Here is a 7579-nt window from a genome sequence, read left to right on the forward strand (position 1 = left end):
CTGTCAGGATCCAGGGTTGTTAGGTTCTCGCTGTAGGGGTTTTGGGTGCATGCACCACCTTTGTTTCCTCACCAGATGGCACCATCAGTTTGACGGAGGGCGTGGATGACGTCATCTCCCACACCGGCCTCGGATTAGCTCATCAGCGACAGGTTTTGAGGAGCGGTCTACCAGTCCTTCGGCGCCTGAGTGTTGCCCAGTTTTGGTACCTCCTAGCTACCTCGAGTTTGTACTCTGTGTTTTTCTCGCTGTCTGAGCCGTCAGTGATTCCTTTGTCTACTCACCTCTCCGCAGTCTCCCCTTGGATTTCCTCGACTGGAAGACGCGCCGTTTCTCGCTCCTCGCGGATCCCGAGCCTACCTGTCTGCCCTCCAGCGCGCACACGCCCACCCAAACCCCCAGAGAGACCGGACCCTGGACCCAGCAGCCACCCGCCGCTAGCTTTTCACTGCTCTGCTCAAGTAAGATCTGTCCAGTGTTATCGACACTCCACTTTCCACAGCCTTCGAACTCACCTTTCCTGCTCTGTACTCCTAGTGAGCCGATCGCTTCCTGATCCTTCCCTTCCCGTGGACCAGACCAGAGTTTTCATTCCCTGCCACTGTGTTCCGTTTCTTTCTCAAATAAATTCACTATATTTTCACCCACCGTATCCTAGTGTTGTGTTCTGCATATGGGCTAGAATCAAATCCTCCCAATATGACACAGAGAGAGAGATGAGACAGGAAGAGCAGGTTTCCTGGAAAAAGAGGAAGTAAGTTTCCAGCTTGTAGCTGTATAAAAATAGCTGAGACTATTCCTTGTTTAAAAGCATAAAAGTTTTAAAGGATAAAATCTAAACATTTTGAGTAATTAGATAAGATTTAAAGTAAAGTACTGATATTAATATTGGTTTACTTATAACAATACTTACTTACACTTGGAAAAACGTACAAGTAAAACAAGTAACTGTAACTTTGGTATCAAATAAGAAAAAACTAAAAGGTTGTGGTTATCATAATATTATAAATGAATGTTAAATCAGAAAAGCTAAAAGGTTATAGATGTGATTTTGACATTGAACTTGAAGAGAAGTAAAATGTGTAACTGCAATTAAAAATCACTGATGTGTTGGAAGTAGATAATAGGTGAAAGGTTAGGGGTAAAATGGGGACTAACGGAAAGCAGAGATGACCAATGTCTTATTAGGACCTAGATTGTTGAACAACTTAAACGTGTCAGAGAACGGACAACAACGTTGAGCAACCCTGGCTTAGACTTAGACTAGACTGAGACTCATACTTTATTGATCCCTTGGGAAGACTCCCTCAGGAAATTGAAGTTACCAGCAGCTTACAGGCAGAAAAGTGGCATGCAGTGCGTAAAATACAAAAGAATACAAATACAAATTAAATACAAAGGTACACACTAAATGTGAGTAGCCAAACCTAAATTAAGCAAAAATAAATAAGAAATAAGAATATAAATAAAATATAAATAAAAAATATAAATACAACACAAAAGAGACATTAGCCAAGACATCAGGACAAGTCCTCTAAGACCTTTTGTCCTGATGGCTGAAAAGATGACATGAGTTCATCTGTCCAAACAAGTTACCAATAAAGCAAGCACAGCAACAGTGTTAGCCAATGAAAATGTACTGAAAGCGGGTATAAACCCTATATAAGGGGAGAGCAAAAGAGGAATCTTTGGTTGGATCCTCCAGGCAGCTTCGAGCCAAGACCAAGATGGACAAAGAACTCTTCAGCTGAAGAAGAGCCGGGGCCATAGAGCCGAAGACTGTCCTGCACATGGGGACCAACCCATCAGCCCTGCAACATGTGGCTTCAAATCGCACTTCTCTCATCGGCTGGGTTCAGACCCCAAAGACAATGGTGAAGACCAAGGTAAAGATTAAGACCAAGGCAAAGATAAAGACCCAAGTCCTGTGTGACGTCATCATCCATGCAGAGATTACAGCTCATCAGACCAACAGAGATCCCTGCCTTCGTCAATCAACCTCCTCCTCCTGCTGCAACACCTTCTTCATCATCGATCCAGTTCTGGGGTTCGAAACACCAAACTTCGTCTGTCTCTCTAAAGGTTCCCATTTTAGTTCTTAGTGTCAGCGTTAGGGAAATATAGGCTAGATGATTGATTTTTTTATTTATTTGATTATTCTGCTACTTAATTAAGCTGTACTGACCCTTGCAAAATTGCTTTACCAATAAAATAATAGCATAAAGAAAATCTAAAATATGTTGTGGACATTCAATTAATGAGTCATCTCAAAGTTCTTTGATGGTGGTAAAATAGCTGTGATGTTTGATTCTGGGGAAGAAAAGTAGGTAATGTTTTATAGATTTTTTTAGCCCAAATCTAAAACAACATCCTTGGGACTCACCCGAGTCATTAAAACCATCCTGGTTCAGTAACAAGTGGAAGTTGTAATAAAGAGAAGGAGCGACCGTTAACAGATGTGCTCTGTGAAACTAGTTGGCTGTAGGCTGCTCAGTCTGGCTAATTCACGGGGGAAGAAGGGTGAGACATCTGGATGTAGGTCGTAGAAATCATGCGAATCCTTTCTCGAAACCAGCTTAAATGGAGTTTACTTCAGTTCTGGATAGGGTAAATCTCAGCAGATTTAGGAAACTCAATTTACCCTTTAGATGGAGAGATGGTAGCACATCTCCCCTCTCAAGAGAGGAAGAAGTGACTGAGAGAGTAGAGAGTGAAGGAAGGGGGGAGGAGAGGTGTCGTGGCAACTACAGTTATCAGATGTAAAATATAGCAGAGATGCAGCGATCAGACCTTTTCTGTCCAACACTGATCTCCAGTTTTTATTCTGCTCTGATCTTTCAGTTCCTGACATTTTTTCTCCAAAGAGTAAAATGTTCTGCGGGTTCTGAGTTTCAGGTAGAAGTTCTGAATGAAACAGAAAATATTAAGATTTTCCCACTTTATGCTTCAAAGCATTGACCTCTGACCTTCATGGGAGGGGAATGTTTTACTTTAACTAGGATTTTCTGAAAGGCAGAGTTGATGAAAAAATATTTTTAATGCAAATATTTAAATTTAAACAGGGAAAGAACAAAATGAGCAGCAAATGAACCAAATGCAGAAGAAAAAATGTTTTATTTAAAACACATTAAGAAGAACTACATCAAATTTACAAAAGGAAGATTTAATATTCAAATCTGACATGTTGAGAAAAATAGGAGCCAATAGAAACAGAAAATGATCAGATTGAGAAAAACTGATCAATATTTCAATAAAATCTGATGAATGAAAGGACAAGAAAAGAAAAATAACATCTTGATATTCAGTGTGAAGCTTTGAATGGAAACAAATAGAAAAACATGAGGATCCTGGAATAATCCTAAATAATTCTGGAATAATCCCAGTTTCCATCTTTAAAGGACAGGAAGAAGAAAAAGTTTCCAAGGACTCAATCAGAATCATTTCACCAAGAAATAGATTTTAGAGACTGAACTATCTGTTCAACAGTGAGAGAGTTTCTCTGACAAGACAAAAAACTTTAGACTTTTTAGACTCAAATCAGCTCAGAAACACTGAAGAGGAACCAGAACTGGACCACAAGAGCCGAAATCCAGGAATCAGAGGTTCAGTGAATGTGATGTTGAAGGTTTGGAGGAGGATCAGTGAGTCAGAGGAGACTCTGTAGAAGGACAGAATGCCAGCAGGACAGTCCACATACACTGCTACTCTGTTAGAGACAGAGGAGGAGAGACGAGTTCCTCTGTTATTGTGACAAACAGAGTAACCATAATCATCAGAGCAGATCAGACTCCAAGAATGATCATTACATCCAAACCAACAGTATCTACTGTCTCCTTTCCTCCTGATTCTTCTGTAACTCACTGATATATTAACATCTCCTCTCCACTCGACCCCAGTAACAGCGACCAGTCAGACCAGTTCTACACAGCAGCTGAGGACAGTAATCAAATCTGTCTGGATGATCAGGATATGACTGAAGCTTCTCCTCATATGTCACCTTCCTGTTGTCTTCAGACAGTTTGAGGAATCTGCTCACTGTGTTTGTGTCGATGGTGAGTTGACAGGAATCTGATGGAGAGAACAAACACAATCCAGCTGCAGTTATTGATCATTTATTGACACTTTGACTCCTGAATGAGTGATGTGACAGTTTGAAGATGGTTGAATGTGAGCTGCTTTGTTGTCATGAATCAGATGAAAAACACACTTACATTTCCATGGACCTGGAGTCAAGAATCGGCCTCCAGCAGGCTCCACCCTGAAAGGAGGAGGGGGGTCAGACCATCAGTCTCTTTCAGCAGCAAACCACTGGCAGCAGCCACAGAAGAACCTCCTCTGAAGCAGAGTATTTCTTCAGGTCAAACACATCCAGATCTTTTCCTGATGACACTAAGATGAAACCCAGAGCTGACCACTGAGCAGGAGACACTTTATCTGTGGAGAGACTTCCTGAACTCAGAGACTGTTGGATCTCCTTCACTAGAGAAACGATCATTCAGTTCATTCAGACAGTGGAACAGATTGATGCTTTTCTCTGCAGACACATTCTCACGAATTTTATTCTTAATGTACTGAACTGTTTTCTGATTGGTCTGTGAGCTTCTTCCTCTTTGTCATCAGACCTTGTAGGAGTCTCTGATTGGTCTGCAGTGAAAGTCCCAGGAGGAACCGGAGGAACAAGTCCAGGTGTCCATTTGGACTCTGTAAGGCCTGGTCAACAGCTCTGTGATGGAGAGACTTTAGTTTAGGTTTATTAAATAATCTAGATTTTTTAGATGTTTCTTTTTCTTCCATCAGATTGACACCAGAGTTGATGAAGGTCAGATGAACATGAAGAGCAGCCAGAAACTCCTGAACACTCAGATGGACGAAGCAGAACACCTTGTCCTGGTACAGACCTCTCTCCTCTTTAAAGATCTGTGTGAACACTCCTGAGTACACTGAGGCTGCTCTGATATCGATGCCACACTCTGTCAGGTCTGATTCATAGAAGATCAGGTTTCCTTTCTGCAGCTGATCAAAAGCCAGTTTTCCCAGAGACTTGATCATCTTCCTGCTCTCTGGACTCCAGTGTGGATCTGTTTCAGCTCCTCCATCATACTTGACCTTCTTCACTTTGGTCTGAACCACCAGGAAGTGGATGTACATGTCAGTCAGGGTTCTGGGCAGCTCTCCTCCCTCTCTGGTCTCCAACACATCCTCCAGAACTGTAGCAGTGATCCAGCAGAAGACTGGGATGTGGCACATGATGTGGAGGCTTCGTGATGTCTTCATGTGGGAGATGATCCTGCTGGCCTGCTCCTCATCTCTGAATCTCTTCCTGAAGTACTCTCCTTCTGAGGGTCATTGAACCCTCTGACCTCTGTCACCATGCCAACACACTGAGGAGGGATCTGATTGGCTGCTGCAGGTCGTGTGGTTATCCAGAGAAGAGCAGAGGGAAGCAGTTTCCCCCTGATGAGGTTTGTCAGCAGAACATCCACTGAGGTGGACTCTGTAGCATCAGTCAGGATCTCCTTGTTGTGGAAGTCCAGTGGAAGTCGACTCTCATCCAAGCCATCAAAGATGAACAGAACCTGGAAGTGTTCAAAGCTGCAGATTTCTTTGGTTTCACTAAAGAAATGATGAACAAGATCCACCAAGCTGAACTTTTTCTCTTTCAGCACATTCAGCTCTCTGAACGTGAATGGAAATATGAACTGGATGTTCTGGTGAGCTTTGTCTTCAGCCCAGTCCAGAGTGAACTTCTGTTAGGACTGTTTTCCCAATGCCAGCCACTCCCTTTGTCATCACTGTTCTGATTGGTTGATCTCTTCCAGGTGGGACTTTTAAGATGTCTTCTTGTCGGATTGTTGTTTCTGGTCTGTGTGGTTTCCTGGATGCTGTTTCAATCTGTCTGACCTCATGTTCATCATTGACCTCTCCAGTCCTTCCCTCTGTGATGTAGAGCTCTGTGTAGATCTGGTTCAGAAGGGTTGGACTTCCTGCTTTAGCAATTCCCTCAAACACAGACTGGAACTTCTTCTTCAGAACAGATTTAAGTTGATGTTGACAAACTGGAGCAAAATATCCTAAATTAACACAAAAATGAAAATAAGATTTGAAAAGAAATTATGTTTTGAATTTGATTACATCACTTCAGCAAATGTGTAATTTATCCATCAAATCGAATCTCTGAAGAAATCCTCTTACTGGTCTGCAGACAGTCAGCCAGCTTTTCCTCCTTCATCCTCCTCAGGAAGTTCAGTGTGATCTTCATCACTGCCTCTCTGCTGCTCCTCCTCTGCTCTTCATCATCACCTTCCAACACCTCATCATCTCTCTGACTCTCTGAATGTTCTGGGTAATCTGGACTCAGAACTTTCTGGATCTTCTTCAGTTCTTTCTTCACAAAAGTAACAATGTTGTCCTCCAGCAGCTGGAACAGAATAATAGATGAAGGAAACATCAGAGTGAAATCATGGAGCCAAACACCAGATGGATGTTGGACAGACTGACAGTCCTCTGATCTACAAAGTGCAGCATGAAGGTGACTTTGAACAGAACTCATGGAAAATAGTTGTTGTTGTTCATATACAGACCATAAATATGGAGTCCAGCTGTGTTTGATGCTGCTAGAAGATGGACCCCTGGGAACCTCTGAGCTCTGCTGGTCCACTCTGTGGAGGAACCATGAACAATTAGGAAGTCAGGAAATATTCATCCAGCAGTATTCACAGAGGAAATCACCAGGAGTTTCAAATTAAAAGTCCTTGATATATAAAAACAGAGCATCACATGAACATAATTCAAAGTTAGAAAGAGGAAGATGATCTACACTGATGAATACCAGTAACACCAGAATAATCCAGTGGACATTTTAAAAAGTTGATTTTGAACTTGGACTCCAAACAGTCCAAACTGTAAGCAGATCTGATGCTGGTGGAGACGGTTTCCCAGAGCTTGGGGACAGTGGAAGTGAAGGCTCTGTCCACACAGGTCTTCAGGACAGTGTGGGACATCCATAAGGTTCTGATGACTAGATCTGAGGTGATGTGGACATGGAGGAGGTCTGAAATATGTGGATGTGTCCATGTGGGATCCTCTCCTGGATGTTATAGTGAGGATTTAAAATGGATCCAGTAGATCCCTGGAAGCCAGTGAGCTCACATTGTATCTGTCCACACAGAGACAATCAGAAGGTAAAGGTCCATGAAGTGATATCTGGATGTGAGCAGTGAACCAGGTGATCTAAGTAGTTGTAAAGATTTAATGTTCCTGCTGATCCCATTAAGAACCAGCAGAACCTCTGATGGTCCACATCAGCTCAGTTTGGTTGAGTTCCAGCAGATCTCACCAACCACATCATGAAGCTTTCCTTCCCTGCTGAACTGCTCTCACAATGCACACAGGAACCAAGTCCTGATGGACCAGAATGGCTTTACCAGGTATTTCCCAGTGGAAATGTGATCCACTGTTAGTCTGACATAGAGCCAGGAAGCAACAGAACATCATCATCAACATCCAGAGATAAAGATATGAAGGTGTTTTCATGAGAACAGAGCAGCTGATTTCTGTAGATAATGGATCAAACCTCTGA

General features: G+C 42.5%; 1 long non-coding RNA gene across 1 annotated transcript; it reads left to right on the top strand.

The window, feature by feature from the left end:
- On the top strand, window positions 1–683 carry LOC129366345 (uncharacterized). The gene is made up of 3 exons (XR_008606609.1): window positions 1–205; window positions 295–461; window positions 538–683. It is a non-coding gene; the product is annotated as an uncharacterized LOC129366345 (long non-coding RNA).
- Window positions 684–7579: the final 6896 nt, after the last annotated feature.

This window comes from Poeciliopsis prolifica, unplaced genomic scaffold (genome assembly GCF_027474105.1).
Source record: "Poeciliopsis prolifica strain line A6 unplaced genomic scaffold, Auburn_PproV2 SCAFFOLD015, whole genome shotgun sequence".
Lineage (NCBI taxonomy): Eukaryota > Metazoa > Chordata > Actinopteri > Cyprinodontiformes > Poeciliidae > Poeciliopsis > Poeciliopsis prolifica.